This window comes from Eutrigla gurnardus (assembly GCF_963514095.1).
Source record: "Eutrigla gurnardus genome assembly, chromosome: 24".
Classification (NCBI taxonomy): Eukaryota; Metazoa; Chordata; class Actinopteri; order Perciformes; family Triglidae; genus Eutrigla; species Eutrigla gurnardus.
Window position 1 is genome coordinate 10,775,613 of NC_139935.1, and position 17,009 is coordinate 10,792,621.

At 43.3% G+C, this 17,009-nt stretch overlaps 1 long non-coding RNA gene across 1 annotated transcript; it reads left to right on the forward strand.

The window, feature by feature from the left end:
• The first annotated feature begins 9,855 nt into the window (after positions 1-9,855).
• On the forward strand, positions 9,856-10,337 carry LOC311009682. The gene is made up of 2 exons (XR_014596677.1): positions 9,856-10,110; positions 10,204-10,337. It is a non-coding gene; the product is annotated as an uncharacterized lncRNA (long non-coding RNA).
• Positions 10,338-17,009: the final 6,672 nt, after the last annotated feature.

Consider the following 17,009-nt stretch of genomic DNA (forward strand, 5'->3'; position numbering starts at 1 on the left):
TCCATTTTGCTGATCCTGAACCAGCTGTGGAAACTTGCAGAGTCCTTTCCTCGTCAACCATCGATATGGAAGCACAAGTGATTCTAGCAGCCTCGCGTCTGGAGAGGATGTTGATTACTTAGTAGAACTCTTCAGTTTTACCTCACCATCCATCACATCTGAACAATATTCTCCGGCCTTACATTTCTTTATTTCATATCGTAATCTCAGACCAGATTCTTTGCAGAGCTCTTAGGTGTTTTGCAAACGGGAGTTTTCTGAAATGTTTAAGGACATTACTGTGTGTTGAAGCAGCATTCTGTTGGAAGTAGAAATAGCCACTGATATTAACTCTGTTTAAAGGGATAGTTCGGAATTTTGGACATAAGACCTATTTTCCAGCTCAGCCGGTGTGTTCGAGACGTCTGGAGACGTTTTCAAGAAATTTCATTCAGTTCTTCTAGTTGCCGAGTTCGCTTGTGCTATGGCTAGAGCAATCGTTCTAGTTAGCATGGCATTAAAAACACTGATTCCGACTCCACAGTGCACCCGATGCAAATCAATTAAAACACTAGACTGTCGATGTACATATCTTTGTTGATAGAATAATATTTGAAACAAAACTAACCTCGCATCGCATGAATCATCCATTTTTTGAGGGACTACTTTCTCAGCAGCAGCGGAATTTACTTTGCTCTGTCGGACTCAAAACTCGAAGACGCTCTGCTCGGAATCCACCTGAACACCGATTTGTCGGCCCTTAAGCCCCCAAGGCTGTCTGAAAGGCCCTCGGAGCTCACTCAAACACCTGGCAGCAGACGGCCCCGCGAACCCACAATTACACACGGCAAACCCGAACCTCTGACCCGTCTGGAGAACCGTTAACCCTCGGAGGCGTTGCGGGAAATCCCTCCAGTAAATACACACCTGAACACCGCCGAATTGTTGACCCTTATGCCCCCAAGGCTGTCTGAAAAGCGCTTGGACCTCACACAAACACCGGGCAGCACACGGCCACGCGAATCCACACATGCGGACTCTCCGTCGGACTCAAAACTCTAAGACGCGCTGCGAAATACTGCACGTAAATAGGCAATCTAAAGGGCCGAATTGTTGGGCCTCATGCCCTCAGACCTGGGTGAAAAGCTCTTGGACCTCATGCAAACACTGGGCAGCCCACGGCTCAGCGAACCCACAATTACGCACCGCAAACCCGAACCTCTGCTCCATCCGGAGAACCGTAGACCCTCGGACGCGTTGCGGGGGATTCCCTCCTGGCACCACCAGTCTCTGTTTGTTCGGTCCCGGTTCTCAGCTCCAGCGGGGGCTACCTCGACCATCGTTCACGTTCTGCCCTTGGAGCATCCCTCTCGCGCAATTCTTCCTCTGTATATTCAGGCTCGTACAGGTATACGGTTGGGTTTGGGTGGAAAAAAACTCCTCATCAGAGGTCTTCAACGTTTTCCAGGCCAAGGGCCCCTTGGCTGATAGTGACACGGTGGAGGGCCCCCTATTACATATCATATTAATCATGTTCCTTATTAAGCTGGGCCAATAATAATGTGTAGTGCAGCCTATAGTGCCATGTAAACAGGTACTTTGTAATGATGTATGTATGTAATGCTTAGCCATTAAAATAATAATTGTTGACAGAAATATATATTTACAGAACATATTGTAAATCTATATTGGCATTTCTACATCACAATTTCACATTTACACAACAATTAACATTTATATTTGCTTATTAGATGTTGTATTAATGTTAATGTGTATTTTTGAACATATTTTATATTTTGGAACAATAAAAGGTTAGGGATCAAATAATGTTGGGAATAATGCTGGAAATCCATGGACCCCCTATGGGTCCCAGACCCCATGTTGAAGATCTCTGGCCTATATTCATGAATGTTATTGAATTGTGTTCATGAAGCTGTTCATGTTGTTCAGCAAAGGTTCACCGTGCATCAGTTTATGACCGGCTGGTCCCATAACCAGACTGTGAGCCCCCCTCACTCCCTCTCTTTGATTCTGGTTGTAATGTATTGATAAAGCGCTGGATCACTATTGTAAAGTTCACCCTGTATGTTCCCCCTCAGCCACCGTACCTGTCAAAGTTGTTTTCTAGAGTATTTGAGTGCCAGATTAAAGCGGTGCAGGAGGCCGTGACAAAGGTGGAACCCCTCTGGAGGCCGAATGCAGCTAAAACAACACAAACAGATTTACAGGTTCAGAATAAAATGAGCCTCCAGAGCAATAAAATATGAGGTGTTCTGAATAAAGAAAGCAGCAGAGCTGAAAACATCCTGCTGCTTTATGAAGGACGAATGAAAGTCAAAGTCAGACTGAAACATGATGTCAGTGAACTGACTGAGACACAGTTACAGCTGCAGTCAACAAGGAGACGACACACTGAAATACTCAAATATCATCCTGCACCGTTTCTCATCATCATTTTCCTGCTACGAGTTTGAGGGACGATGTTTGAATTCAGAAGTTAGAAGGAATCCAACAGGAATGGACAGCTCGGAGCTTCCTGCAGAGATCCACATCCACTGAATCTCTTTGGCTTTTGGACTGTTGGTTGGACAAAACAAGACATTTAAAGACTTCACCTCGGATTCTGACAGACTGGGCTGCACATTTTATACCGTTTACTGGTGTTTTATAGACTCAATGATTGATTACTAAAACATTCAATAGATCCATCAACAGTTAATATAAGCTGTCATCCAGTCTCCTCTGAAAGACTTGATGTTGAAACATCGAGCGGAAATAATAAGACGACACTGACAGCATTAATCTCACAGGAACAGCTAAGTGGTTTCCTGGTTGTCATAGTAACAGTCATATAATATGTCCTCAGTAGGTAGATTCTTGTCTGATTAAAAGTTTTTTGGTTTCCCAGAAATGCAGTTCTGAGAAATGTTTCTAAGTAAAGAGTAAAGCTCCACCTCTTCCTGTACGCAGATCTACATTGAGGACAGCACAGGTCTTTATCAGAGCAAAGACAGACAGGCAGGCAGACAGACGGTCTACCTGCACATCATGGACCCCCTGTTGGTGCTGGTGCTGTTGCTGTGGAGCTCAGGTAGGACTCTGCTTTAAAGATGATGTGATATTATTTGTGTTGAATCTTTAAATGAGAACAAAGTGCTCACATACATCAACACCGCCAGGCTCCACTCCACGGGGTTTTCATCCAATCAGAGGTTTTCATTCCATTTCATTCATTTATTATTTCTTGTTTGTTTGTTTTTTCAGAGTATTTCATACATCAATCATGTTTCCCTTGCTTTTGATCACAGGGAAGTAAAAAGCAGTTAATCCAGAACAGGGAGGGCAGCTTTGATGAAAGGGAGGGACACACAAATGTTCACCTCACGACCAGAGGGCCAGATATATCACCATACACTTCCACCATTATAACCTTGTCACTTCATTGGCCATCTATAGCTCACTCATTTAATAAATACAACAACATATATATTAGCATTCAAAGTTTATTATACCAATTTAAAAAAAATACAGATGATTTGGCTCTCAAGAACACATGACCCAGACAAGGCTTCCTAGTGGGCCAACATTTTTAACATTAATATTTCATCAGAAAAATGTTGTGAACTTCACACAGAAACAAACATTCCTGAGTCATATATTATTTCAGTGCAAACATATCTCTTTGTATTTTATTCTCTGCCCTTACATTCCATAACATTTTTAAATTATATTTCTCAAACATGTTATCCTCTGTAAAGTTCTCTGCTGCTCTTAAACTGCAGTTTTTAGATTTCAGCTTTGTACTTCAGGAGCATCTTTGTGCATCTCTTCACATGAGAGATGTACTTCCGTGTATTCGGACGGTGGGATTGATGGCCCTCTACCTCCCTCTAGCGGCTGACAGACTGAATTACAGCTGGGGTCTGGTTCAAATAGGGTTGCCAACTCCCTGAAAAATAAATAAGGGACACCTCATTGGCAGGGCCAATGAGATTGTCTTCACCCTTCCTGGCGTAGTGAATCTTTTTTCTTTTTTGTTTGTGTGAAGCGATTTTTTTAACTATTTGACTCAAACAGAATAAAATAAATATCTGTCCTGCCTAACCTAAAACTGTATCAATTAATATAAAACAATACAAAGCAGAACATAGTGCACAATTATTGCAATAATTCATCTATTTAATGTAGCCTACTCATCTAGCTATTGTACTTGTTTATTACACAGAAAATAATATTATGATATATTTCTCCATATAATTCAGACATTCATTGTACTTCCCATATTAACCTTAACCAGAGGGTTAAAAATCATTTTATACCATATCTGCCTCTGGCGTTGCCTGGTGGACAATAAATTGGTCTAGGGTTCCCCTCGTTTTGGTGTCCCTTGTGTTTCTTGTGTGCCCACCACTGGAAGCATGTTGCTTTAGGTCAGTTAGTCCACCATGGGCTGGAAAAAGTCCACGGGCACACAGTGCAGCACGCTTTATAGACGTTATCGCGCACTTTTTCCACCCAGGTGTTTCCTTCTTCCCATTCCTCTCGGTATTTTTGCATTCTTTTCTGTTTTTTCCTCGGAGGAGTAGTTGCATTGCTGCTAGAAGGTGTACCGCCCGAGACCTGTTAAGCACTGTCAACGTCACTGTCGTCCATGCCGCTTTGTTGTCTTCCGGTATCTCCTCCGCAAGCAACAGTACCTCGACCAATGAGATGAGCAGGATTCTGGATCGTCATACTCGTGTGTGAGTGTGCTGTCAGCTCATTGGTCAAAGAACAGGAGAGGCTGAGAATATGTTTACCGTAAATGTTCTTATAAAGCGCCATGTATTCATTCATTCCATTGACATTTTACACAAAGTGCGATTGTGTACACATGTACATGGATAATTTATATAACTATAAAAATAAAACATTGGAGAGGAGGGGATAAGAATCAGGTTTTTCCCAACATTAGAACAAGTGAAATAGAGCAGGGTGTGTGGGAAAATAATACATGAAAAGAGAAAACACCTTTGTAGGGAGATTGTCTATCAGCTTTTAAAATGACCGTTCAATTAGCTGAGGACACTTTCATATTTAATCCGTTACTTCCCTTAGATCCGTCTGTCTTTTCATGAAGGAAACCCATTTTGACCATATTTTTGTGAATTTATCTATTTGTATATGAAGTGAAAAGGTGATTTTCTTTCCATTCAGTATCTATCATTAATCATATCTGTCCATTCTTCTACTGTGGGAGGGTTGGGCTGCAGCCAGTGTCTACTTATGTTTTTCTAAGCTGCAGTTATCATTGTTCTAAATAAGTATTTGTGAAATGAATGTTTTGAAGTGGTTACATGTATTATTTCTACAATCACTGTATGTATATTCAGTAAGCATCTCTCTGTGCAGCGGTTGGTGTTGTTAGTCCGCCATATATTCAGACTTGTGACAAACGATGCAGCATGTGATCAGTGTTACTGTGTGTAAGTCCATCTGATTGATCATCCTCACTGTTTCCTGTTCACTCTGTGTCAGAGCTGCATTTAAATGCTGCTGCTTCACATTAAAACAGGCCCGGTTCTACGGGGGTGCATAAGCATGCATTGCACCCCCCAAAAAATAGTTTGCACCCTCAATAAAAAAAAAAAAAAAAGATTTTCATTTTTAGAAATATGATAAAAATAATAAAATACTTGCTCACAAAACAAATAGTTAAACTTGTGACAATTTCCATTAAATACCGTTGAGATATGAGCTTCCAACATCACTCTGACTGTTCACCAAACTGTCAAAATCACTCCGCATTTATGTATGGTGTTTTGTTTATATGTTGCTTGGCAACAGTCCGCTCAGTGGGGATCTATTTTTGTTGGCGGAAGCAATTTCATCCGTTTATATGATTAAATAAACAAACAAATCACAATCTATTGTCAATTATTATTATTATTAACAGTACATTTTACGAAATATAACTGTTGTATAAAGTAATATCACGCTCGAGGTCGCAATGTTGTCGCTCTATATCAGCGCTGCTGTGATAGCCTTCGGCGGCCGGTGGCTGGCCGCGTCGTGTGTCGTGTGCAAAATGCGCGCACCCTGATACCATCTTTTAAGCACAGTAAATGTTTGTTGTCCCAACATGTCAGTAGAACTACGCAGAAGTGCTTGTCTGTGGTAGAGAGTCCTGTGTGTATAAAAGCGAAGTCTGAACTGAAGCTGGGTAGCTGGTTTTAGTATAGTACTGGTGCACCCTCTGTAATCTCAGATGCACCCCAAGGCATTCTGTTCTGGAACCGGGCCTGCATTAAAACACCTCAACTAGATAAACTTTTATTGTGGAGGGGTCACAGGAAACACAATAGTTGTGTCTAAATTCAGCGGCCGCATCCTTCAGAGAACACAGCTGATGTAGAACGTGAAGGCCGAGACGGTCTGATCTACAGAGGACTTCCTGTTTGAGTCACCTACTTTGCCGCTCCCGTTGCTTAGCAACCAGCTGCTGTTGACCCTAAAGCACAAAGAAGACGTAACTAACTGATCTGATTAAAATGGAGCCAGAGATCATAATTTGTATCCTTTTTATTTGATATTATGATGGTTCAGGCTGAGAGAGGAACATTGTCAGGTAAATTAAATAACATTAACATTAGTTAAGCTGTGCACTTTAAATTTAATCCAATCGGTCACTATAGTGACCATGAAAACATTTTCAGTTAACAGGTCCTAAAAACATTACTGAATATTGTATCGATCCATTTCCAGAAAGTATTGAAGTAATAAAACCTCTCAATGACATATGTGCAGTGTTGCATGTTTAGTGTAAATGTCACATGACCAGAGCTGATTACTTCCTGGTTGCACCTGTAGAGGAGGATGGCTGCATGAAAGCTCCGACAAAAAAAGCTTAGTAAAGTATGTTAATATGAAGATAAGACTAATATTTCTGGTTCACATAATCTTTAAGATGTTTAGTATTGATATATGTATTTACAATCACTCAACTCTGTTCACTGAAGTCACAGAATGAAGAAACATGTTGTGACCAGTGGGATAACACAAAGTACAGTATCTAGATGTACATGTACTTGTTTGGAGTTCTTTATTAGGAATAAGCCCTTGGGATGTACCATCTCGTTTTCCAGGGGGTCCCGAACAACATGAATACAATGAAAACACAATTTAGACAAAACATTGAACAGAAACACACGGACACAAACAGAAACATGTCATTAATTAAATAAGAAAAAAAAGATGGGAAGATACGACTCATAGAGAAGTATAACAGACGATCAAAGAAACTAGATGATTAATAAGTGACATTAGTGATCAGACATGATTGTGTTAAGGACATGAACAAGTAATCCTATCATGAGAAGACAGGGCATACTTCAACTTGTACACATACAGAGTTGTTGTTCTACCTAACTTTCTCTTCTGTCTTCTAGTTGAACTTACACACACTAACATGCTGCATATGTTGGACCGAGGGGCCCGCCCACACAAGGCATGCAATATTACAGCTAGCCCTCAACATGAGAAAGATGCTGTCCTCAGTGATGGTGATAGTGATGGGTCAGATATGGACTATGAGGGGGAGACACACACACACACACACACACACACACACACACACACACACACACACACACACACACACACACACACACACACATAAATATATACATGTATATATCAAAGTTTAGTTTGATGCTTTCCTCTTCTTGAATGCAGAATACCTCTATCCTGAATAACCCCTATATTGTAAATGAATCATGTGACTGGTCTACAGATTAAATATTACAATGTTACAATGAATGCACTAAAGTAATATTGAACTAAAGTACAAGATAAAATGTTAGAACAAAGTTAGAACATGAAGGTTTCAATACATTTTCCAAAAGTCACAATGTTACAATAAAGGAGATGTTTTGAGTTTGCTTTCTGTATTCATATCGGTGATGTATGAGGACTTTTGATATGTAAAATAGTCACACTAGCATGTGATGAAGTATTTTAGTGGCGATGATGGAGATGCTGCCAGAAACAGAGTTTTACATTTTAGAAGTATTTTATAAGACTGTGAAGGAGAAATATGCTAACATAGACATTATCCCACCGGTCACCTTTGTGACCATAAAACACACTTTTCACCTAATTTTCCATGAAGATTTTCAAAAGTAATGATTGATTATTGAAAAGGGTTAGTAATGACATATGATTTGGATATTTCCATCTCTGGGAAAAATTTGTGATTAAATGGGTTAAGCTAACATTAATGATAACTTTAGCTAGTTAATGTAGTTTATATGGCTGCAGGCCCATTTTCTCTAAATCACAACTTAAAAAGAAGCTAAGCTGTCTGTCTCTCTCCTGTCTCCCTCCATCATCTGCTGTCTGTCTCTCTCCATCACCTGCTGTCTGTCTCTCTCCTGTCTCCCTCCATCATCTGCTGTCTGTCTCTCTCCTGTCTCCCTCCATCATCTGCTTGTCCTCAGAAGGATGGATGCAGGAGTGGACACAAACAGGATTTTCAAAGAGCAGTGGTCACATCGACCAGATATTCGCTCTCTTCAACATCATTTGAAAACATGTTTGTTGATTTTATTTCATTGAATGAAAACAATATATATGTTTGTGTTTCTCCAGGACTCCAGGTTGAAGGAAATCACAACTCAACAGGTAAATAGAGAAATTAACAAGAGAGAAAGAAAGCAGAATCTTCACTTCTTTGACTGACGACTCTCTTCTTTCTGTTCAGAGCCTGATGATGTCAGGTTGGTGGGAGGAGCCAGTCGCTGTGCTGGAACACTGGAGGTGAGACAGGGAGACTGGAGACCAGTGGTTGGTGACTGGACCCTGAAGGAAGCAGCTGTTGTCTGTAGAGAGCTGGACTGTGGCTCTGCTGTTTCTGTAGGACGGAGAAAGGAGTCCTCAGACAGACCTGTGTGGGGGATCAGGTCTGACTGTGTTCATTCTGGATCCACTCTGAGGGAGTGTGCAGCATCAGACTCCTCTTCTTTCATCCTGAATCTCACCTGCTCAGGTAAACCCCTCAGTGACATCATCTATGACATCATCAGTAATGTTGCTGTGTGTCACTGCTGCAGACTGTGGTGTTCTAAACATGTGTTCTGGTGTTACAGTTTATTTCAATTTCTTTGGCTCATCTCTTGAAACTTTGTTAATATTCTCAGAACCTGATTTGTCAAAATAGCTTCCATGTTCCAACACAACACCATAACTCAACTGCAAAAGGTCAGAACTCACTCAAAACATTGAAGTCGTGCTTCAAAACAAAGTTAGTGTCTCATATAAAAAGTCTCTGCCCTCCAAATGAAAAGTTCCTTTGACCTCATGGAAACAATGGTGGTCAGAATGTTTAGATGTTTCTCAGGACGGCAGTGGAGCCTGGAAATGTTCCTTATATCCACATTTCAGGTTTGTCCTATTTCTTTAGTTGACCCTGAATGTTTCCTCTACTAGAATGTTCTGTTTGTCCAGTGAACTGAACACTAAACTGAATACTATCCACATGCTGATTTCATCAGTACAAGTTTATTTTACAGTATTACACACTGCACTCACGTTTCCATGGAAACGGTTACAGTTGCCCTGTTCATGATGCCAGTGGTTTGGAGGTTTACACATGTTGTTTTGAAAATATTCATTGTTTTGAGAATCGTGGCAAAGCAATTGAGAAAAACTGTAAATGATGAACTGATGGTGGAATTGTTTTGAGTCCAGTTTGAATCACTGAATAGTTTCATGACATCTTTTTCTCTGGTGTCTGGTGTCTTTTCTCTCTCTCTATTTGATCTTCTATCATCTCTCCAGACTCTGTCAGGCTGCTGAATGAGACTAGTCTGTGCTCAGGCAGACTGGAGGTGAAGTCCAACCAGTCCAACCAGTGGTGGTCCTCAGTGTGTGAAGCTGACTTTGACCAGCAGGATGCAGAGGTGGTCTGTAGGGAGCTTGGCTGTTGGGCTCCTTCAGTCCTCCAGGGGGCGCTCTATGGAGACGTGGGGGCTCCAACGTGGACCAAAGAGTTCCAGTGTGGAGGCCATGAGTCTGCTCTCCTGGACTGTAGAAGCTCAGGCTCAGATAGAAACACCTGCTCACCTGGCAAAGCTGTTGGACTCACCTGCTCAGGTAGAAGAGGAGCTACAGCTTTGATCTGGTTCATTTCTGTTCTCATCAAACTCACTTTGCTCTTTGACTGACGACTCTCTTCTTTCTGTTCAGAGCCTGTCAGGTTGGTGGGAGGAGCCAGTCGCTGTGCTGGAACACTGGAGGTGAGACATCAGGGAGACTGGAGACCAGTGGATGACCATGAATGGACCCTGAAAGAAGCAGCTGTTGTCTGTAGAGAGCTGGACTGTGGCTCTGCTGTTTCTGTAGGACGGAGAAAGGAGTCCTCAGACAGACCTGTGTGGAAGATCCAGTCTGACTGTGTTCATTCTGGATCCACTCTGAGGGAGTGTGCAAGATCATTCTCCTCTTCCTCCATCCTGAATCTCACCTGCTCAGGTAAGCCCCTCAGTGACATCATCTATGACATCATCTATGACAGCAGTGTTCCCAGTATGTTCCTTCCTCTGTCCCAGTGACAGTCAGTGGTTTCCACTGGACTGAACTGTAAAGTTCTCCAGGACAATGATGTCCTAGAATGTAGAGAAGTGGGCTGGTTTCTGGAAGCTTCAGACCCTCCATAGACTGCTGAGCTTCACCTGGCAGGACACACCTGTCTGTCTGTCTGTCTGTCTGTCAGACCTGTGACATCACTTCCTGTTTTGAGGGTCCATCTTGTTGAACGGAGGGTAAATGTGACCTTTCATCTCTCGTCCCTCATTTCCATCTAAAGTCTTACCAAACTCCTTTCAGTAGAGAACTACAAACAGGAAGTAGGACCATATAACAGCTGTGCTTAGGTCATTTCACTGGCTTCCAGTCCATTTTAGAATTGATTTGTTAATGTTAATGGTGTTTTTAAGACCCTACATGGTCTGGGACCCCAGTATCTCTCTGACAGGCTTGTGAGGTACCAAGCAGCCAGACCTCTCAGGTGGTCTAGAACAGGCCATCTGGTTATTCCCCGGCTCTCCAGGAAAACTGGTGAAAGTGCCTTTAGCTTTTCATCATGGTGGGTGAGCCCCGATGCTGCTGTCCTTTAAAACTAAACTGGAAACATTCCTTTCTAGCGGCACCGTCCAGGGCCTGTTCCAGAAAGCAGGCTCAACCAACTCTGAACCGAACCCTGAACTCTGAGTCGACCAACTCTTGAGTTTTCGGTTCCAGAACAGCTGTTCTGAATTAGTTCAGTCAACTCTGAAGATGTAAACTCTGAGTTAAGCGCGTGCCTGCCGACTCTACAAAGCCATCATTAATGGAGCTCCGATACTACGATTCACCATGGCAACCGGGAGAGAGTTAGGGATATTACTGAGTGTTTATGTAGAAAACGGGGTCATCCTTAGAAAGCGCAGCAACGTAACTGCAGCAAAGTAGAGACAGTTGGTGGGGCAGATAATCACTGCCTGAGTTAATGTGTATAACTGAATGAAACAGTCGATTGATCTAAAGGTGACACTGGTGTAACAGTTAGCAACGCTGCCTACGGTTCAGGCGACAGAGGTTCCAACTCCCGTGGTTCACAAAGTAGCACAGTGAACAAATAATCATTTTCGTATCGGTGTAATCCCCCCAGGCACAAAAAGAAAGTGGCTGCAGCCGAAAATTAAGCATAAGAGTATTGCACAAACACGTAGACTAAGGCATATGATTTTAATCATCCATCCATCCATGGTCTACCGCTTATCCTGTATTCAGGGTCGCGGGGGGGGCTGGAGCCGATCCCAGCTGTCATTGGACAAAGGCAGGGTACACCCTGGACAGGTCGCCAGTCCATCGCAGGGCCGACATGTAGAGTCAAACAACCAGTCACACTCACATTCACACCTATGGGCAATTTAGAGTTATCAATTCACCTACCCCCATCCTACATGTCTTTGGACTGTGGGAGGATGCCGGAGAACCCGGACACAGAGAACATGCAAACTCCACACAGAAGGAACCCGGGGGGACAGTTTTACCCACTACACCACCGTGCAGCCCTTGATTCAAATCATATTTCACGTATTAAACATTAAATATAAGCGGCTATTTCAATAAAGAAATGTCCTTTTTCAGAAAACTCCCATTTGCAAAAAACCTAAAGAGCTCTGCAAAGAATCTGGATTATGTCCGCGATATGAAATGTTGAAAATGTCGGAGAATATTGTCTAGATATGTCATCGGTAGGAAAAACGTTAATTTCCTTCTAAGTAATCAAAATCCTCTCCTGACGTAAAGCTGCTGGAATCACTTTTATTTCCATTAGGGATGCACGATTATCGGCAAGGTATCGGTATCGGCCGATATTGACGTTAAAACATATTATCGGATATCGGGTAACACGCCGATATATTAAACGATAAAAAAAGACTGCTGCTTCCTTGATTAAATCAGATTAAATGCCCGAGGGCGCGAGGATTGCATGCCATCGCGACGCGACACGTCACCTACTTCAACTTGCAGCAGAGCAAGGGAGAAGTTTAAAATGTAAGCGGTATGTACATTTTTTAAGGTGTTGGAAACGGATAGCAAAGTTTGTATTTGCAACGATTGTTCAGTGTCAGTGATGCGAGGAGGAGCCAAGATGCATTCTTTTAACACGTAAGTCGCAGTCGGCAACATTTGTTTGATCATATTCACTGAAGCCGACACTATGTGGCGAGTCAGAGGTAACGCCAAGCGCCCCTCAGGTGGAGACTGATTGTCCCATTGTGCACGGAGCAGGGAACGCGCACGCACGCTCGCCCACGCCGAACCTTTCCGCGGTGTGTGAGGCTCTGCAGGTGAGGCGGAGGCGTAATCAGCTGAGCGGGGCAGGAAGGCTTTGTGTGCGCACGCTGAGTCGACGGACGATTAATGAAGAAGCGGGCGAGAAACGGGTTTGCTCCGCTGATTTGTGAGCGTGAGCGTGAGGGGATGTTATTCATAGAAATACACTGTTAAAATATTTCAGTTAGAAGGGTGTGTTAAATAGATTATGAGGTAATTATTTGGTAGAATATCAGTAAAACTGTGAGGTGTGTGCTGTAAAACCTGTTAAAACATGTAGTTTAAAAAATTGTTCTAGTGTACTCCATGCCGTTTATCGATGAGAGATGACACGTAAACGTTCACAGAATCTGATGCACGAGCACTGACAAGCATCGATGGGAGGGAGCGGAGGAGCTCGGTGGTAGAGGGGGGGCACGTGAGTGTTCATTCAAAATGTGACTAGATCTGCCAGACTTGCCGACTGCACTTTATGTGTGTGTATATATATATATATATATATATATATAAAAATCTCCTTCTCACCCCTGGTGGGGTGGTATCTGTGTCATCCTCAAGCTCGGGTCCTCTACCAGAGGCCTGGGAGTTTGAGGGTTCTGCGCAGTATCTTGGCTGTTCCTAGGACTTCAGTCTTCTGGACTGAGGCTTCAGATGTTGTTCCTGGGATCTGTTGGAGCCACTCTCCCAGTTTGGGGGTTACTGCCCCGAGTGCCCCCACTACCACGGGGACCACGCTAGCCTTGACCTTCCACATCTGTTCCAGCTGCTCTTTCAGCCCTTGGTACTTCTCAATTTTCTCGTGTTCCTTCTTCCTGATGTTGGCGTCAGCTGGGATCGCCACATCTATCACCACCACTGTCTTCTGCTCTTTGTCCACCACCACTATGTCCGGTTGGTTAGCCAGGAGCTGTTTGTCAGTCTGGAAGCTGAAGTCCCACAGAACCTTGGCCCTGTTGTTCTCAGTCACCTTCTGTGGTATGGCCCATTGGGATTTGGGTACTTCTATTCCATACTGGTTGCAGATGTTCCTGTGTACTATCCCAGCCACTTGGTTGTGCCTCTCCATGTACACTGATCCAGCTAGCATCTTACAACCTGTTACTATGTGCTGGACTGTCTCAGGGGCTTCTTTGCACAGTCTGCATCTTGGGTCTGATCTGCTCTGGTAGATCCTGGCCTCTATGGCTCTTGTGCTTATGGCCTGTTCTTGTGTTGCCATGATTAGTGCCTCTGTGCTGTCTGTCAGTCCTGCATTTTCCAGCCACTGGTAGGATTTCTTGATATCAGCCACTTCCTCTATCTGACGGTAGTACATGCCATGTAGGGGCTTGTCCCTCCAGGTTGTCTGCTTCTCCTCCTCCTCCGCACTCTCGTCAGGGTTCTGCTGCCTGAGACATTCACTTAGCAGTTCATCCTTCGGGGCCATTTTTTCGATGTAATCTTGAATTTTCGATGTTTCATCCTGGAACGTGGCCTTGACGCTCACTAGCCCTCGGCCTCCCTCTTTCCGCTTAGTGTATAGCCTCAGGGTGCTGGACTTGGGGTGGAACCCTCCGTGCATGGTGAGGAGCTTTCTAGTCCTGATATCTGTGGCTTCTATCTCCTCCTTTGGCCAGCTTATGATACCAGCGGGGTATCTGATTACTGGTAGTGCGTACATGTTGATGGCTCGGACCTTGTTCTTACCATTCAGCTGACTTTTCAGGACCTGCCTTACTCTCTGGAGGTATTTGGCTGTGGTTGATTTCCTTGTGGCCTCTTCATGGTTTCCATTAGCCTGCGGGATGCCAAGGTATTTGTAGCTGTCTTGGATATCACCTATGTTGCCCTCTGGTAGGTCAATCCCCTCAGTCCTGATCATCTTGCCTCTCTTTGAGACCATCCGGCCACACTTGTCCAATCCGAATGACATCCCTATGTCATCGCTGTAGATCCTGGTGGTCTATTTCTCGCTCGCTCCTGGCGTACAGCTTGATGTCATCCATGTAGAGCAGGTGGCTGATTGTTGCCCCACTAAAGAATCGGTACCCGTAGCCACTCTTCGTGATTATCTGACTGAGGGGGTTCAGGCCTATGCAGAACAGCAGTGGTGATATATATATATATATATATATATATATATATATATATATATATATATATATATATATATATATATATATACACATATACACTCAACAAAAATATAAACGCAACACTTTTGTTTTTGCTCCCATTTTTCATGAGATGGACTTAAAGATCAAAAATTCATTCCAGATACACAATATTACCATTTCTCTCAAACATTGTTCACAAATCTGCCTTTCACTCACCGATGTCTCAGTGCCGAGCCATGTCTCTACAGTTTTAGCCAATGCAGTGCGTGGGGGTGTGTGTGTGTGTGTGTGGTGTCCATACCCGAGTTGCGTGCATGTTAGTGTGAGTGTGCGAGTGTGTTCCGGGTGGGGGGTCGGGTCTTTCTTTCTGATGTTGTTGTTTTTATTTTCTAATTTTGTATTTTCTGGACGGCACTTTGTGTTGCATTTCCCTGCATGAAAGGTGCCATATAAATAAATAAAATTGAATTGAAATGTGTGATAGTGAGCACTTCTGCTTTGCTGAGATAATCCATCCCACCTCACAGGTGTGCCACATCAAGATGCTGATCTGACATCATGATTAGTGCACAGGTGTGCCTTAGACTGTCCACAATAAAAGGCCACTCTGAAATGTGCAGTTTTGTCTCACAGCAAAATGCCACAGATGCCACAAGCATTGAGGGAGCGTGCAATTGGCATGCTGACAGCAGGAATGTCAACCAGATCTGTTGCTCGTGCATTGAATGTTCATTTCTCCACCATAAGCCGTCTCCAAAGGCGTTTCAGAGAATATGGCAGTACATCCAACCGGCCTCACAACCGCAGACCACGTGTAACCACACCAGCCCAGGACCTCTACATCCAGCAGGTTCACCTCCAAGATCGTCTGAGACCAGCCACTCAGACAGCTGCTGAAACAATTGGTTTGCATAACCAAACAATTTCTGCACAAACTGTCAGAAACCGTCTCAGGGAAGCTCAACTGCATGCTCGTCGTCCTCATCGGGGTCTTGACCTGACTCCAGCTCGTCGCCGTAACAGACTTGAGTGGGCAAATGCTCACATTCGATGGCGTCTGGCACGTTGGAGAGGTGTTCTCTTCACGGATGAATCTCGGTTTGCATACTCACCGGACATGTCACCAATTGAGCATGTTTGGGATGTGCTTGACCGGCATATACGACAGCGTGTACCAGTTCCCACTAATATCCAGCAACTTCGCACAGCCATTGAAGAGGAGTGGACCAACATTCCACAGGCCACAATTGACAATCTGATAAACTCTATGCGAAGAAGATGTGTTGAAGATGTGTTGCACTGGCTAATGGTGGTCACACCAGATACTGACTGGTTCTGAGTCCCCAGACCCCCAATAAAGCAAAAAAATGCACATTTCAGGGTGGCCTTTTATTGTGGACAGTCTAAGGCACACCTGTGCACTAATCCTGATGTCAGATCAGCATCTTGATGTGGCACACCTGTGAGGTGGGATGGATTATCTCAGCAAAGCAGAAGTGCTCACTATCACACATTTAGACAGATTTGTGAACAATGTTTGAGAGAAATGGTAATATTGTGTATCTGGAATGAATTTTAGATCTTTAAGTCCATCTCATGAAAAATGGGAGCAAAAACAAAAGTGTTGCGTTTATATTTTTGTTGAGTGTATATACATGTACGAGAAACTCAGGGTTTGTTGAAGCAAACCTGCCAGCGAGCAGGTTAAGTTCAGAGTCAGTTACTATGGTAACTGAGCTAAAGGTTGAGTTCACTCTCTTTCTGGAACGGAAAACTCAGTACGGAATGGAGTATCCCTCTTCTCAGGGTTAACAAACTCAGAGTTTCAGGAAAACCTGCTTTCTGGAATGGGCCCCAGGAGTCTGGTTGAAGGTCTGGATTATTACTTTTATTGTGTTGTTTCTTTTTATTGATTTTAACCTACATGTCACCTGTTGCTTTTACTATACTTTATTTATCCTTTAGCTTTTTATTGACTTATCTTATAGATTCTAACTAGTTGGTTGCTTCTTTTTATGTATTTTTACTCCTACTTTTTAAAGGATTTGATTCACATGCATCATTGATCACATC